Genomic DNA, 18,666 nt, shown 5'->3' on the forward strand with positions numbered 1-18,666 from the left:
CCTGTAGGATGTGAGGAGGCTCAGAACATGGAGGCATAGGACACAGTGGAAAACAGGGATGAAGCACAGGGCTCAAACTACTGAAGGATTTTTATTTTTTTTTTATTTTATTTTTTTTAATTTATGATAGAGAGAGAGAGAGAGAGAGGCAGAGACACAGGCAGAGGGAGAAGCAGGCTCCATGCACCGGGAGCCCGATGTGGGATTCGATCCCGGGTCTCCAGGATCGCGCCCTGGGCCAAAGGCAGGCGCCAAACCGCTGCGCCACCCAGGGATCCCCTACTGAAGGATTTTTAAATGTCAAAATACAAATAATGGAGCCCTCAGGTCCCTTTCCCCTTTCCTCCCTCAGAGCCTGGCCAGTATCCCTCACCAACCTCCACATCCAAGAAACCTGAAATTGATGTTCTAGTGACAAAAAAGCCACAGACTTGAACCAACAGTCCAGGAGAAGGCTGGTATAAGTTCCAGGCTTCAAAATGGAGGAAGGAGGGTGGATGGACAAATTAGGACCTACACTCTCCTGTTTCCCATCCCGCTCCCAGATTGTCAGCACCCAGATATGTCTCCCACCCCACCTTCTACCCCTAGGTGAGAGATTAGAAGTCTCTGGAAAAAAAGGAATGGGTCCAGAGAAAAGATCCAAGATACTAACATCTGAAGCTTATATATCAGCTTATGGTCATCAAACATTTGAAGAAAATTCCCAACTCTAAAGAGAGAGAACAGACAAACAATAGAATCAAAGGGATTCTGAGGACACAGACAATGAAGGTGGCAGAAGAAAACTTTAAAGCATTATATTTGATATCTTCATTAGAGATAAGAGAAGGCATTCTACTCAGACCAAAAGTACAGAATGCTATATATAGAAAAGGAATATTCTAGGGATGCCTGGGTGGCTCAGTGGTTGAGCATCTGCCTTTGGCTCAGGTCCTAATCCCAGGGTCCTGGATCAAGTCCCGCATCAGGCTTCCCACAAGGAGCCTGCTTCTCCCTCCGCTTATGTCTCTGCCTCTGTGTGTCTTTCATGGATAAATAAATAAAATCTTTTTTTTTTAAAAAAAGAAAAGGAGTATTCTAGGACAAGAAAATGTCTTAAAAATTAAAAATATCATAGCTAAAATAGAAGAGTTGGAAGATAAAGATAGAAAATTCCCCCAGGAAAGGAGAGAAAATGAGTGGGAAATATCAGAGAGGGTGACAGACCATGAGAGACTCTTAACTCTGGGAAACAAACAAGGGGTAGTGGAAGGGGAGGTGGGCAGGGGCATGGGGTGACTGGGTGATGGGCACTGAGTGGGGCACTTGACGGGATGAGCACTGGGTGTTATACTATATGTTGGCAAGTTGAACTCCAATAAAAAAATATACAAAGAAAGAGAAAATTCCCCCAAAAGGAAAAAAAAAGAAAAAAGAAGGGAAGAAAGGAAGAACATACCAAAGAGATGGAAAATACAAAGAAAAAATTATAAGAAGTTTAGGGGATCTTTCCAGGCTTAACATTGAACTAATAGAATAGTAATAGCAAATGCTGTGCTTATTACTTCCATAGGTGCTTTATATGGACTGACACATTTCATCCTCTCAACAACCTTATGGGAGAGATGCTATTATTATCATCCAGATTTTACCGATTTGGGGTTGGGGGGAGGCACAGGAAGGCTAAGCTAATTGTACAAGGTGATATAGCTAGTTAAGTGGTAAAATCAGGATCTAAACCTAGGCAGCCTGGCTTAAAAATATTGCACTTAAACATTAATCATATTGCCTCTCCTAGAAGTTTCCAAAATAAAAGGGTAGGGAAAATAAAAGGGAGGAAATCAAAGAAATCATCGAGCATTGCCCATAATTGAAAGATATCACTCTCCATATTAAAATGGCCAACCGAGTGCTATCCATCACAAAGAATAAGTGAAACAATACATGAAGCCACATCACTGTGGAATATCAGAACCTTGAGGATAAAGGGAGGATTCTAAAAACTTTCAAAGAAAAAACAGGTCACAGGGACGCCTGGGTGGCTCAGCGGTTGGGCGCCTGCCTTTGGCTCAGATCCTGATCCCAGGATCCAGGATCGAGTCACATCGGGCTCCCTGCGGGAAGCCTGCTTCTCCCTCTGCCTGTGTCTCTGCCTCTCTCTATCTCTCTCTCTGTCTCTCATGAATAAATAAATAAATAAATCTTTTTTTAAAAAAAGAAAAAAGTCACATTCAAAGAATGTATTGAATAGCAACATTGGATTCTAAAAGACAGTGAGCAATGACTAATTTTTATTGCAATTTCATTGAACCATAATTCACATACCATAAAATTCACCTATTTAAAGTATACGACTAAAAAAATAAAGTATACGATTAAATTATGTTTTCAGTGTATTCACAATGTTGTGCAAAATTCACAAAAATCCATTTTAGAACATTGTCATGGGGTGCCAGGGTGGCTCAATGGGTTAAGCATCTGCCTTAGCTGAGATCATGATCTCAGGGTCCTAGGATCGAGCCCCATCTTGGGCTTCCTGCTCAACAGGGAGCCTGCTTCTCCCTCTCTCCCCTGCTCATGCTCTCTTTCACTATCTCTCTCTCAAATAAATAAAATCTTTTTAAAAATGTTCATTTATTTATTTTTTAAATGTTTCGATCGTTGTCATAACCCTCAAAAAAATCGTGTCCTTTTAAGCCATTACTATCCATTATTCCTATCCCCACCAGCCCATGACAAGCATGTACTCTCTGTCTCTACTGATTTGCTTACTATGGATATTTCATATAAATGGAGCTATTCAAATGTGGCCTTTTGTGAATGGCTTCTTTCACTTAGGATAATATTTTCAAGGTTCATCCACATCATTCCCTTTAATGACTAATATTCCCTTGTATAGATTTATCACATCTGTTTATCTGTTCTTTAGTTAGTAGACATTTGTGTTGTCTCCACTTTGGGGCTATTATGAATAATACTGCTATGAACGTTTTTGTACCCTATACTACTTTTACGATCTGAAAAAAGTTTTTTTTTTTAGATTTTATTTATTTATTCATGAGAGACCCAGAGAGAGAGAGGCAGAGACACAGGCAGAGGGAGAAGCAGGCTCCATGCAGGAAGCCTGACGTGGGACTCGATCCCAAGTCCCCAGGATCACGCCCTGGGCTGAAGGCGGTGCTAAACCACTGAGCCACCTGGGGTTCCCCAAAAAAAGTTTTTTTAAAGGAAGAACTGTGGAGGAAAAATTATATTAGAAACATGACTTCAGGGACGCCTGGGTGGCTCAGCGGTTGAGCATCTGCCTTTGGCTCAGGGCATGATCCCAGGATCTGGGATCGAGTCCCACATCAGGCTCCCTGCATGGAGTTTGCTTCTCCCTCTGCCTAGGTCTCTGCCTCTCTCTTTCTCTCTCTCTTTCTGTGTCTCTTATGAATAAATAAATAAAATCTTAAAAAAAAGCATGACTTCAGCATCCACTCATGATGAATAATGTGAAACATTACCATGATTCTAAAAATCAGAGCCACAGGTGCCTGGCTGGCTTAGTCAGTAGAGCATGCAACTCTTAGTCTCAGGGTTGTGAGTTTAAGCCCACATTGGACATGGAGCCTACAGCAAAAAAATAAAAATAAAAACCAGAGCCATACAAAAAGATATATTCTGATGTGTGTCACTCTCTCTTCCATCCTTACTATCCCATTTTCATTCCTACATTCTTCCTACTCTGTGACCGATCTCCTTAGTTTCTGGTTTATCCTTCCTGGTTTTTTTTTTTCATAAATGAGTACAAACATGTATTTTCTTATATCTTCTTTCTTATATAAGGATAGCATATTACAGATATTCTGTTGAACTTTTTTTCACTTAATATTTTTCATATCAATCCAAAGCAGTTCACACAGAACTTCTTCACTGCTTTTTAGAGCAGCACAGTATTCCATTTTGTGGAGGTAACATAGTTTATTCAACCACTCTTTCTTTGCATTAATATCTCTTTTCATATGTTTATTAGTTATCTGTATCACTTCTTTAGTAAAATATCTGTTCATGTCTTTTGTCCATTTTACAACTGGATTTTTTTTTTTTTTACTGTTGAGTTTTGAAAGTTCTTTATATATGCTAGTATTAAGACCTTTGTTGATATGTTTTGCAAATATTTTCTCTGAGTCTGTAACTTTCTTTTTATTGTCATAACAGGGTCTTTTGCAGTGCCAAAGTGTTTTGATTTTTTAAAAAAGATTTTGTCCATCTATTTGAGAGAAAGAGAGGACATGCAAGTGCGGGAAGGGGCAGAAGGAGAGAATATCCAAGCAGACTCCCACTGAGTGTGGAGCCTGATGCCTCATGATCCATGAGATCAGGACCTGAGTCAAAACCAAAAGATGGACACTCAACCAACTGAGGCACCCCTAAAGTCCTTTAATTTTAATGAAGTCCAACTTATTGTTTTATTTTATGTAACGTTCTTTTGGTATTATGCCTAAGACTCTTCATGTAACCTTATTTTCCAAAGATACTCTTCTATATTTTCTGTAAAAATGTTTATAGCTTTATGTTTACATTTAAATATATGATTCATTTTGAATTAATTTTTGTACATAGTGTGAGCTTTACATAGAGGTTTATTTTTTTATTCCCTATGGTTGTCCAATTTTGCCAGCACCATTTGTTGAAAGGAATATCCTTCACTGGACATGAATAAATATCCTGCCTTCACTGAATTGATTTTGATCCTTTATCAAAAATTAGTTAGACTAAGCAATGGTTTCTTTAATATGGCACCATAGTGTAAAAAAACAGAAAAATAGATAAATTTGACTTCACCAAATTTAAAAATTTTGTGCTTCAAAGGATTCCATCAAGGAAGTGAAAAAGATAGTTCACAGAATGGAAGAGAATATTTGAAAATCATACATCTGACAAGAATATATAAAGAACTCTTAGGGATCCCTGGGTGGCTCAGTGGTTTGGTGCCTGCCTTTGGCCCAGGGCGTGATCTTGGAGTCCTGGGATCAATTCCTGCATCAGGCTCCCTGCATGGAGCCTGCTTCTCCCTCTGCCTGTGTCTCTGCCTCTCTATCTCTGTGTCTCTCATGAATAAATAAATATTTTTTAAAATAAATAAATAAAATAAAGAACACTTGCAACTCAATAATAAAAAGACAAATAACCCAATTGAAAAATGAGCAAAGGATTTGAGTAGACATCTCTCCAAAGAAGATAGAGAAATAACCAATAAGCACATTTTAAAAACTCAATATAAAAAAACCCAAACCTTAATATCATTAGTCACTAGGGAAATGGAAATCAAAACTCCAATGAGAGGGACACCTGGGTGGCTCAGCAGTTTAGTGCCTGCCTTCAGCCCAGGGCATGATCCTGGGGTCCCAGGATCAAGTCCTACATCGGGCTCCCTGCATGGAGCCTGCTTCTCCCTCTGCCTATGTCTCTGCCTGTCTCTTTGTGTGTCTCTCATGAATAAATAAATAAAATATTTTTAAAAACTCCAATGAGATAACAATTAATATCCCCTAGAATGCCTATTACAAAAAGATGGACAATAACAAGTGTTGGTGAGGATGTGGAGAAACTGAAACACTCATATACTGCTGGTGGGACGGTGAAATGCTGTAGATGCTTTGGAAAAGTTTGACAGTTACTTAAAAGTTACTTAAAAAATTAGAGTTCCTATATGACCTGAGAATTCCATGTATATATATATATAGAGAGAAATATATATATATATATGTATATACATACACACACAAGAGAATTCAAAAAATATGCCCACACAAAAACTTGTGCACAAATGTTCATAGCAGCATTATTCATAATAGCTAAAAGTGGAAACAGTGCAAATGTCCATTAACTGATCAATGGATAAACAAAATGGAATACTTTGGAATATTATTCAGCCATAAAAAGGAATGAAGTACTAATACATGCACAACATGGGTGAACCTTGAAAACATAATGCTAAGCGAAAGAAGCTAGACACAAAAGACACATATTTTAGGATTCCATTTATTTGAAATGTGCAGAATAAGCAAATCTCTAGAGACAGAATGTAAATTAATCATTGCCAGAGTCTGAGGATGGGGGAAGGAGAGTATGAAGAATGATTGCTAATGAGTACCTGATTTCTTTTCAGGATGATGAAATGTTCTGGAGTTAGATAATGATAATGGTTGCACAACTGTGTGAATTTACTAAAAACTACTGAATTTTATACTAAATTTTTTTTAAATAAACAAAAAAAAATCTACTGAGAGTATGTGTTGCAGCATTTCTGGGATTTTGTATTCTATTCCATTGATCTATGTGTCTATTCCTCAGCCAATACCACACTGTCTTACTTATTGTATTTATATAGTAAGTCTTAAAAATAGGAATTCCTCCCACTTTATTTCTTTTTAGCCATTCTAATTCTTTTTCCCTTTCATACAGTTTTAAAAATAAGTTTGATTATATCTACAATATATATTGTTGGAGTTTTGATAGGAATTGCATTATACCTATGGATCAGTTTGAGAGGAACTGATATTTCTACCACGTTGAATCTTCCAATCCATACATGCATTACATTGCTCCATTTATTCAGTTGATTTCTTTCATTTGTGTTTAAAAATTTTTGGCATTCACTATACAGATCCTGTAATTGTTTTATTAGATTTATATCTAACTATTACAATTTTTTGGAGTGACTTAAATGGCATATTTTTTAAATTTTCATTTTCACATGTTCTTTGCCAGTATATAGGAATATGATTGACTTGTGTGTATGGATCTTGTACACTATGACCTTGCTGAACTCACTCATTAATCCTACAAACTTTTCTTCAATTTTTAAAAAAGTTTATTTATTTATTTATTCATTTAAGTAATCTCTATGCCCAATGTGGGGCTCAATCTCACAATTCCAAGATCAAGAGTCTGATGCTCTTCTGACTGAGCCAGCTAGGCACCCTTGCAAACTTTATTTAGACTCCTTTTCTATATAGATAATCAATCATGTAATCTAAAAACAGAACTCCTAACTCTGGGCAACAAACCAAGGGTTGCGGAAGGGCAACCTGCGGAAGGGAGGTGGGTAGGGAGATGGGGTAACTGGTTGACGGGCACTGAGGAGGGCATTTGATGGGAGGAGCACTGGGTGTTATACTATATGTTGGCAAATTGAATTTAAATAAAAATGTAAATAAAGAACTGGTTTTATTTCTTCTTTCCCATATGTATGCATTTTATTTCCTTTTCTTGCCTTATTGAGCTGGCTAGGACTTCTGCTATGATGATGAAAAAGAGTGGAGAAAGCAGACATCTTTGTCTTGCTCCTGATCTTAGGGGGAAAGCACTCAATCTTTTCCTATCAAGTATCATGACAGCTGCAAAATTTTTAGACCCTTTATCAGGTTGAGAAAGTTCTTCTCTATACCTAATTTTCTAATTTTTATTTTTTGCTTATGAATGGGTGTCAAATTTTGTCACATGCATTTTCTGCATCAATATGATTGTGCAATCTTTCTCCTTTAGCCTGTTATGGAGAACTACTTTGATTTTCCAGTATTGACCTAGCTTCGTATTCCTGTAATAAATCCCACTTATTCATGATGTATAATTCTTTTTTTATATCAGAATTGCAAAGAAGGGTGCCTGGCTTGGTTGGTTAAATGTCTGACTCTTGGTTTCGGGCCATGATCTCAGGGTCCTGAGATCAAGCCCCACATTGGGCTCCCTACTCAGCAGGGAGTCTGCTTCCCCTCTCTCCCTCTGCCCCTCTTCCTGCTTGCTCTCTCTCTCTCTCTTCTCTCTCTCTCTCTCTCTCAAATAGATAAATAAATCTAAAAAAAAAGAATTGTAAAGACTTGTTGAGAAAATTTGCATCTAAGATCATGAGATACATTGCTTTTCCCTTTTTTATACTGCCTTTGTCTGGTTTTGTTACTAGGGTATTAGAGTACTGTTGACTTCATATAATGAGTTGGCAAGTGTACTGCCCTCTGCTATTTTCTGGAAAAAAATTGTGCAGAATTGATACTAATTTTTCTCAAATATTTGGTAGCATTCTCCAGTGAAATGATTAAGTTCAAATTTATGAAAGCTTTTATTTTTTTATTTTTTAAAGATGTATTTATTTATTTTTGAGAGAGAGAAAGTGTGCAAGCAGGGGGAGGGAAAAGAAGAGGGAGAGACAGAGAAACAGACTCCCTGTTGAGTGCAGAGCCCCACTTGGGGCTCGATCTCATGAACCTGAAATCATGACCTGAGCTGAAATCGAGTCAGATGCTTAACTGACTGAGCTACCCAGGTGCCCCTCTTCGCGAAAGCTTCTAAATAACAAATCTAATTTCTTCATATTATTCTTATTCTTCACTATGCATATTATCTATTTTGTATTGTGTGAGTTTTGGTAGTTTGTATTTCTCAAGGAATTGGTCAGGTTTCATCCCTCTTTTTGAATTTATGTCAGTAGAGTTGTTTATAGTATTGCATTACTATTCTTTAATGGCTGAAGGATCTCTGGTAATATCCCCCATTTAATATCTGATATTGGTAAATTGTATCTTCTCTCTTTTTGTCTTTTTCAGTCTTGCTAGAGCATTGTCAATTTTATTGAAAATTCCAAAGAATTCTTTTTTTGTTTTGTTGATTTTCTCTATTGCTTTTTTATTTTAAATTTCATTTATTTCTGCTCTTATTTCATTTCTTGTACTTGCCTTGGATTTATTTTATTCTTTCTCTAGTTTATTTGAGGTGGTCACTTAGACTATTGAGTTGAGGTCCTTCCTCCTTCCTATTTTAAGTAGTCAGTGCTATAAATTTCTCTCTCAGCAACAATTCTGTATAGATCTGCTAATCTTCTTGCTGCTGTTCATTTGTTATATTGTGGTTTTTTAGGAGATTCCTATTTTAATGGCGCCCTCTTCTGTCAGCATAACAAAGTCCAGATATTTAATAAATTGGTGTTTTTGGTTCTGTGATGGGGGAAAATCCATGCGCTCTCTGATTTTGTGGTTCTGTGTCGTCACGTTAGCTTTCTTTTCCCCTTCACCACTCATTTGACAAAGGGTTATTCTCCGTTGCTTTTTCCTTTTTTTTCTTTCCCAGAATCTATGTGTTTCAAAGATGGCCCCTTCAAATCACACGCTTGTAAGTTTCTTTCCTGTAGTTTATGCTCTGTTCTACCTACCTGGTTTAAAAAATTTAGGGTGAGGGCAGCACTGATGGCCCAGCGGTTTAGCACCGCCTTAGCCTGGGCTGTGATCCTGGAGACCTGGGATCAGGTCCCATGTCGGGCTCCCTGCATAGAGCCTGCTTCTCCCTCTGCCTCTCTCTCTCTCTCTCTCTCTCTCTCTCTGTCATGAATAAATAAATAAAATAAAATAATTTAGGGTGAACTTGGTCTTACCTGTGGTGGATTTTATATAACTTTAGGCTTTTTAGCTATCTTCCTTCTTCTGTTTTTCCCTCAGGTTTTCTCAATCATCCTTGCTCAAAACCTAGTAAGAAGGCAGGTGGAATGGCAAGGAAACATGAGACATAACACTATAATTTTGTGTTATCTCTCCTTTTACTTATTTTGAAGTTTGCATATTCTTTTTCTTCAAGTTTAGGGGTGAGGGCATGGTTTTGTGTAGTTTTATTTTTCTCTTCTTTTTGTTCTATATTGCTTTTGGAAGAAATGTTGAAATATTGGGCCTTAGGTGGATGCCATTGTTGCCAGCTACCCAGAAATTCTCCATCATACAGAAGTCTAATAATAGATGTTATTTATGGTGACTACAAGTGTTTTTTAGTATAAAGATATTTATACTAGGAAAGATGTCGGAGATAATGTATAACTTTCCCAGGGCCAAGCTAATGTTTCTCTCTTTTATCCTGTTTTCAACCTCAGTGTTTTGTTTGGAATACAAATGCCTCCCCTCTTCTCCCAACTACCAGCACTAAATATGAAACACCAAGATTCTAATATGTAAATTATTTCCATTTTTATCTCCAGTATAATATGAATTTCAGGAGTAAACTGCAGTAGAGCCTATCATTCTTAGTTGAGAGCATTGAGTTAGATTAGAAGAGATAACATATCCAAGAGTTTGTTCAAAGATTCGTACATTTAGATACCAATCTCTTCATACTCCCTGGTTACCTTTGGGAAGACCTTACTTGTTAAAAGTGTGACAGATAAAAATAGATTTCCTTATGATATCTGTTTTTAAGACATTATGCTTCCAAAATACATGTTCATGAATAACATTTCTAATTAAGGTTTAGCAGCCAAGTTCTCTCATGCATCTTTTTCAGAAAGTATGACATTGGAATCAATATAGCAGAGTGGTTGAGGTGTGTGATTCTCAGAGCCAGAATGCCTGGATGAACATCCAAGTTCTGCCATTTTATAAACGTGTGAGCAAGTTACTAAAAACCTCAGTACCTCCTGTTTTCTCACCTAGAAAATGGAGGTAGTGGGTGCCTGGGTGGCTCAGTCAGTTAAGCATCTGATTCTTGATTTTGGTTCAGGTTATGATCTCAGGGTCGTGAGACTGAGCCTCACGTCAGCCTCCATGCTGGGCATGGAGCCTGCTTAAGACTCTCTCTCCCTCTCCCTTTGCCCCTCTCCCAACCTCTTTCTCTGTCTTTAAAAAAAATGGAGGTAGTAACAGTACCTACATTACCGCATAGTAGGGAGGATTAAGTGAATTAATACATGTAAGGCACCTAAAGCAGTGCATAACATAGTAAATTCATGTAAGTGCGATATTTATCATATAACTTAGTTTTACTAGTATTTTTTACTAGTTTTTTTTTAAAGATTTTATTTATTTGAGAGAGAGAGCATGAGCAGGGTCGGGGAGCAGGGCAGAGGGAGAGGGAGAAGCAGGCTCCCCATTGAGCAGGGAGCCTGACTCAAGGCTAGATCCCTGGACTCTGAGCCAAAGGCAGATGCTTAACTGACTGAACCACCCAGGTGCCCCAATTTTACTGGTATTTTTAATGGCCATATCAATTATCTGTTGTTGCATTAAAATTTTTCATAATTTCACAGCTTTAAACAACATCCATTTATTATCTCACCATTTTTGTAGGTCAGGGTAGGTACTGCTTAACCGGGTCCTCTGCCTCAGAGTTTCACACAAAGCTGCAATGAAGGTGTTGATCTGGGCTTAGGTTCCCTTCTGAAGGATAACTAGAAAAAGATCTGCTCCAAACTCATGAGTGTTAGCAAGATTCATTTCTTTATCATTGTCTGTGGGACTGAGAACCCAGTTTCAAGCTAGGCTATTGGCGAGAAGCCATTTTAAGTTCCTTGGACTCCTCAACATGGCAACTTGCTTCATCAAAGCCAGAAACGTAGAGTCAGCTAGAAAGACAGAGGTTACAATCTCTTGTACCCTAATCACAAAAGTAATATCTCATCACTGTGTCATTTTCTATTGGTTAGAAATAAGTCACTTAAGCCAGCCCACACACAAGGGGAGTGACTACCTGGACAGGGATCACTGGGGGCCATCTTAGAGTCTGTTGACCACACATCTAAAAAAGAAAGTACAGTATTTTCTGAAGGTTTTATTTTTTTAAGATTTTATTTATTTATTCATGAGAGACACAGAGAGAGAGAGAGAGAGGCAGAGACACAGGCAGAGGGAGAAGTAGGCTCCATGCAGGGAGCCCAACGCGGGACTCGATCCTGGGTCTCCAGGATCAGGCCCTGGGCTGACGGTGGTGCTAAACTGCTGAGCCACAGGAGCTTCCCTGAAGGTTTTATTTTAAAGTCATCTCTACACTCAACATGGGGCTCAAACTCACAACCCCAAGATCAAGATCCACATGCTCCATTGACCTAGCAAGGCAGGCACCCAAAAAAGAAAGTGCAGTATGGGAAAGATGTTTCAGAATATTGATTCTGTAATCAGCTTTACTCAAATTTAAGTGTTGAGTAACTTGAGCAGGTTACTTAATCCCTGGTCTCAGTTTCCTCATTTTTAACATGAAGTAATAATAGTACTTGGGAGATACTTTGGGAAGGATGAAATATGAATATCTAAATATTTATCTTCCTTTGAACTTATTGAGTACTTAATAAATATTAGTTAATATTATTCCAAAGCTAACAGGAATAGATATTTACCTTAACCGGCTAGTGTATTCTTGCTGCTAAACAGCTGATCAGATAGGGCTTGAGAAAAATGGACAAAAACAAACCAGCATTACAAAATTGTTACTCTCCTCTGTTAATTATAATTTGGAAAAGTGTCACTTCTGTATAAACCCTCCGCTGGGTTACAAGGTTTTTTTTAAAGGTGCTTCAATACTCAGAACCAGATTAATAATGACACTTAGAACTCAACTCCACACATCAGCTATATCTCAACTCTAACCCAGCCATAGCATCTGCTACATATGTATAGATTAAGACTTTTAATTGCATTATTAGTATATTTTCTTTATTTAACTAAATACAGTTCAATATGCCATTATTGAAAGGGCCAATCCCTTTGCTGGACACTTGAGGACACAGTTCCTAACCTCAAGGAGCTCAGAGTCTCCATGGAGAGAAAGATAAACATGGGATAATAATTCAGTGTAATACACACTGAGGCAGAAGTCAGCATAAGGTTATATGGGAACACAGAGGAGGAGGATTAACCTAAATTAGGTGAGCCAGGAAATACTTCCTCAACAAGGGGAGATACCTGACCTGAGGCTTAAAATATGGGTGAGGAAGGATCTTCTCAGCAGGGGATATAAGAGGTGAAATAGAAATATTCTTGCTTTCAGTTTCATAGTCCAGTGGGGGAGATGAACTCACAAAAAGGTAATGTGATGAAATGCTGCAAGAGTATAGGAAAGCATATTCTGACTGGGATGAAGGGTGGTCAGCAAAGGGCTCATAGAGGAGGAGAGAGCTGAGCCAGACTTTAAGGATGGAAAATTGTATTGGTGTTTGTTTGATCTTCAAGTTTTCTCCATTGCTACTTCCAGCATTAAGTGAAATTTTCCAGGTTGGGACCATTTTATTTTTTGCTCAATCACCCTTCATTATCCACATGTGATTAAAGAAATAGCTGACTGGAAATTAGAACATTAGAACTATGTACCTGCATTACACCTTGGCTGTCTCCTGACTTATTACATCAAGGTATGTCCATATACTGCCTGAATAATGGCAGTATTTATATTAATAATAGTAATAGTCTAACATTTGTATAATGTATTCCAGTATTCCAGTTTAGAAACATTTTATAGACGTTACATTTACAAATTAATTATATTTCAGACATACAGAAAAATGCTGCAAATGGAAAAATAGCCACCTATAATCATACCACCTAATTAACTGGATGTTACCGTTTTACTTTTTTTTTGCTTTGACTCTCTCTCACTTTATGAAATAATGTAAAACAGACACATAAATCAACGGAATAGAATAGAGAGCCCAGAAAAAACCCAAGCATATATGGTCAATTAATCTATGACAAAGAAGGCAAGAATATACAATGGAAGAAAGGCTGCCTCTTCAATAAATGGTGTTGGGAATATCGGACAGTACATGCAGAAGAATGAAACTGGACCACTATCTTATACCATGTAAAAAAAATAATAAACTAAAATAGACTAAAGATTTGAATGTAAGACCTGACACTATAAAACTCCTAAAAGAAAACAAAGGCAGTGAGCTCTTTGACATCAGTCTCAACAATATTTTTTGGACCAGTCTCCTCAGGCAAGGGTAACAAAAGCTAAAATAAATGGGATTACGTTAAACTAAAAAGCTTCTCCACAGCAAAAGAAACCATCAATGAAATGAAAACACAACCTACTGAATGGGAAAGCGTATTTGCAAGTCACACATCCAATAAGAGGTTCATATATAAAATATATAAAGAACTTAAACAGCTTAATATCAAAAGAACAATCCAATTAAAAATGGGCAGAGGACATGAATAGACATTTTTCCAAGAAGATATACAGATGGCCAGCAGGCACATGAAAAGATGCTCAATATCACTAATCACCAGAGAAACGCAAATCAAAACCACAATGAGCTATCACCTCACACCTGTCAGATTGGCTGTTATCAAAAATAGAAAAAATAACTAGTGTTGACAAAAATGTGGAGAAAAGGCAACGCTCCCACACTGTTGGTGGGAATATAAAGTGATGCAGCCACTATGAAAAACAGTATGGAGGGCAGCCCAGGTGGCTCAGCGGTTTAGCACCGCCTTCAGCCCAGGACATGATCCTGGGGACCCGGGATGGAGTCCCACGTCGAGCTCCCAGCATGGGGCCTGCTTCTCCCTCTGCCTGTGTCTCTGCCTCTCCCTCTCTCTGTATGTCTCTCATGAATAAATAAATAAAATATTTTTTAAAAAAACAGTATGGAGCTTCCTCAAATAGTTAAAAAATAACTATCATATGATCTGGCAATTCCACTTCTGGGTATCTATCTGAAGAAAACAAAAACACCAATATGAAGAGATATATGCACCTCTATGTTCACTGCAGCATCATTAACAATAACCAAGCTATGGAAACAACCTAAGTCTCTATCAATAGATGAATGGATAAAGTAGATGTGGGACACACACACACACACACACACACACACACTGGAATATTACACACCTCCAATAAAGAATGAAATCTTGCCATTTGTGACAACATGGATATGGACCTAGAGAATATTATGCTAAGTAAGTCAAAGAAAGACAAATACTGTATGATTTCACTTACATATGGAATCTAATAAATAAAAGAAACAAGTAAACAAAACAAAACAGAAGCAGACTCAGACAAAAAAAACTGTTGACTACCAGAGTGGGGAGGGGGCTGGGGGTGGGCAAAATAAGTGAAGGACATCAAGAGGTACAAACTTCCAGATAAAAAATAAATAAATCATGGGAATGTAATGTATAGCATAGAGAATACAGTTGATTCTTGAATAACAAGGGTTTGAACCGCATGGGTCCACTTACACATGAATTTCTTTTCAATAAATATACTGAAAATTTTTCTGGAGATTTGTGTCAATTTGAAGAAACTCGCAGAAAAAATTAAGAAAGGTGGGGGAAGAGTGAAACAGATATAGGTGATTAAAAGTATACTTATTGAACAGTGAGTAATGTATAGAAATGTTGAATCGTTATATTGTACACCTGAAACAAATGTAACACTATGTTTATTAAGAAGCAGTATTAAATTGTAACTGCATAAAATTCACAGTACTGGGCAGCCTGGGTGGCTCAGCAGTTTGGCGCCTGCCTTCGGCCCAGGGCGTGATCCTGGAGACCCAGGATTGAGTCCTGCATCAGGCTCCCTGCTTGGAGTCTGCTTTTCCCTCTGCCTGTGTCTCTGCCTCTGTGTGTGTGTGTGTGTGTGTGTGTGTGTCTGTCTCATGAATAAATAAATAAAATCTTTAAAAAAATTCACAGTACTACATGCTGTACTACTGTAATAATTTCATAGTCACCTCCTGTTGCTATTGTGGTGACCTCAAATGTTTTTTTTTATCTTTATTTATTTATGATAGTCACACAGAGAGAGAGAGGCAGAGACAGAAGCAGGCTCCATGCACCAGGAGCCCGACGTGGGACTCGATCCTGGGTCTCTAGGATCACGCCCTGGGCCAAAGGCAGGCGCTAAACCGCTGCGCCACCCAGGGATCCCGACCTTAAATGTTTTGAGTGTATGCTTAAAATGCCATGTGACACTAATTATCTCTACATGAGCAATTTGTCTTTCCAGTAAATTGTATATAGCAGTAAAAAGTGATCTCTTGGGGCACCTGGGTGGCTCAATCAGTTAAGTAACTGCCTTTGGCAATGGTTGTGATCCCGGGGTCCTGGGATCAGCCTGAATGGCGCTCCCCACTCAGCAGGAAGTCTGCTTCTCCCTCTGCCCCTCCCCCACACTGGTGTGTACCTGTTTTCTCTCTCTCTCTCTCTAATAGATAAATGAAATCTTAAAAAATTAAGTGATCTTTCACAGTTCTCATGTATTTTCCATCATGTTTAGTACAATACCATAAACCTTAAATAACACCATGGGACCCATACAAAATGCCACTAGTGCTGCTAGAAGCAGAGAAAAGTCATGACATAACAAGAAAAAGTTTAATTGCTTGATACATACCATAAATTGAGGTCTGCCGCTGCCATGGCCCGCCATTTCAACATAAATGAATCTAGCATAAGGACGACTGTAAAAAAAAAAAAAAAAAAAGGAAGCAAGTAAAGGAAATTTGTGAAGTCATCACTGCAGCTATGACAACAGGCATGAAAACTTTGCACTTCTTCTGAAATAACTTTTTAATTTGTGTCAAAAATGCAGCTTTTGGGATCCCTGGGTGGCGCAGCGGTTTGGCGCCTGCCTTTGGCCCAGGGCGTGATCCTGGGGACCCAGGATCGAGTCCCACGTCGGGCTCCCGGTGCATGGAGCCTGCTTCTCCCTCTGCCTGTGTCTCTGCCTCTCTCTCTCTCTCTCTCTGTGTGACTATCATAAATAAATAAAAATTAAAAAAAAAACTCCTCATACATACATAATAGGTAAAATGGCCCACTTTAAAAAAAAATTGCAGCTTTTGGGGCGTCTGGCTGGCTCCGTTGGTAGAGCATGTGACTCTTGATCTCAGGGTTGGAAGAAGCCCCACACTGAGTGCAGAGGTTGCTTAAAAATAAAATCTTTATTTAAAAAAAGAATATATAGCTTTTATGTGGGTGCAGGATTGTTACAAGAAAGGCATACCTATAGACTCTAATAGGATTCAAGAAAAAACAGTCATTAGGACAACTTAAAGCAAAAGGAAAGTGGAGGATCTAAAGCTGGAGAATTTAATGCCAGCAAAGGATGGTTTGATAATTTTAGAAAGAGGTTTGGCTTAAAAAGTGTGAAGATAACAGGAGAATCGGTGTCTCCAGCCAAGAGGCAGCACACGTTCCCAGACACCTTTAAGAACATCATTGAGGAGAAACGATAGCTTCCTGACCTGGTTTTAAATGCAGAGTAAAGTGTTCTGTTTTGGAAAAAAAAATGACACAAAGGACATTTATTAGTAAGAAAGAGAATCAAGCAATGGGATTTAAAGCAGGAAGGGACAGACTAACTCTACTGTTTTGTTTAAACACAATCAGGTTTATGATCAGGACAGCCCTTATCTATAAAGCTGCTAACCCCCAAGCCTTGAAGGGAAAAGATACACACTAGCTGCCAATCTTTTTGTTGTACAACAAGAAGGGCTGGACAATGAGAACCCCTTTTCTGGATTGGTTCCACTGATGCTTTGTCCCTCAAGTTAGGAAGTACCCTGCCAGTAAGGGACTCCTTTTAAAGTTCTTTTGATATTGGACGATGCTTCTGACCACTCAGAAAACCCCATGATTTCAACACCAAAGGCATCGAAGTTGCCTACTTGCCCCCAAACACAATGTCTTTAATTCAGCCTCTAGACCAGGGGTTTGTACAGATCTTTAAGGCTCATTATACATAGTACTCTGTGAAAAGGATTTTCAATTGTATGGAAGAGAACCCCAATAGAGAGAACACCATGAAAGTCTGGAAGGATGGGGTGTCTGGGTGGCTCAGTTGATTAAGCATCTACCTTCAGCTCAGGTCATGATCTCGGGGTCCTGGGATCAAGCCCTGCATCAGGCTTTTTTTTAAAAAACAGAAAAAAGGGACACCTGGGTGGCTCAGTGGTTGAGCATCTGCCTTTGGCTCAGGGTGTGATCCCGGGATCCTGGGATTGAGTCCCACATTGGGTTCCCCCGCAGAAGCCTGCTTCTCCCTCTGCCCGTGTCTCTGCCTCTTTCTGTGTGTCTCTCATGAATAAATAAATGAAATCTTAAAAAAAAAGAAATCACAATATACTTCCATAAAGTTACACCAAATGATTGCCTATCCTGCCTCCCCTTCTACCTCCACCTCTGCCACTCCTGAGCTAGCAAGACCAACCCCTCCTCTTTCTACTTTCTTCAGCCTTCTTAACATGAAGATGACAAGGATGAAGACCTTTATAATGATTCATTTCCACTGAACGAATAGTAAATAATCATCAGGCTGTATAGTTAATAAACTTATCTGTTGTATTTGTGTGTCTTCATATGAAAAATCTAATAACTGCATGGCAGTTTTCATGTGGAATATCATGTGCAAGACCTGTATGTATCCTTACATAGGCATAAGGTGAGTCATATTTAACAGAAAATTAATGTTATTTTGCTTATTGTTTTGTAACTTTGCTTTCAAAGAATTATATTACTGTACAATATGTCTCATAATCGAAAAAACTACCAAAGTGGCTTTATTTTAAAATGTAACAGTGTTTCCACTACTATATTATGACTATGACTATAATGGTCATTTTTATTTGTCATAAAAATTTTATAATGATTCACTCATTAATGTATAGGCTAGGCTGCCATGAAGCAACTGTACCAATTACATTAGGCTACCAGAAAGCAATAATACTGCTGCTGCTTCATTGTTGATGAATGAATAATTATACCAGTAAAAAAAATACAAATTTCTGGGCAGCCCAGGTGGCTCAGCGGTTTAGCGCCGCCTTCAGCCCAGGGCATGATCCTGGAGACCCAGGATCGAGTACCACATCAGACTCCCTACATGGAGCTTGCTTCTCCCTCTGCCTGTGTCTCTGCCTCTCTCTCCCTCTCTGTGTGTGTGTCTCTC

General features: G+C 38.5%; 1 long non-coding RNA gene across 4 annotated transcripts in view; it reads right to left on the bottom strand.

The window, feature by feature from the left end:
• Nucleotides 1–18,666, bottom strand: part of LOC140628152 (uncharacterized) — a 365,765-nt gene that overhangs the window by 275,941 nt on the left and 71,158 nt on the right. For all 4 annotated transcript variants that reach the window (XR_012026535.1, XR_012026537.1, XR_012026534.1 and 1 more), the window contains exon 2: nucleotides 16,114–16,180. This is a non-coding gene — a long non-coding RNA (uncharacterized lncRNA). The remainder of the gene's footprint in view (nucleotides 1–16,113; nucleotides 16,181–18,666) is intronic.

This window comes from Canis lupus, chromosome X, assembly GCF_048164855.1.
Source record: "Canis lupus baileyi chromosome X, mCanLup2.hap1, whole genome shotgun sequence".
NCBI classification, from domain to species: domain Eukaryota; kingdom Metazoa; phylum Chordata; class Mammalia; order Carnivora; family Canidae; genus Canis; species Canis lupus.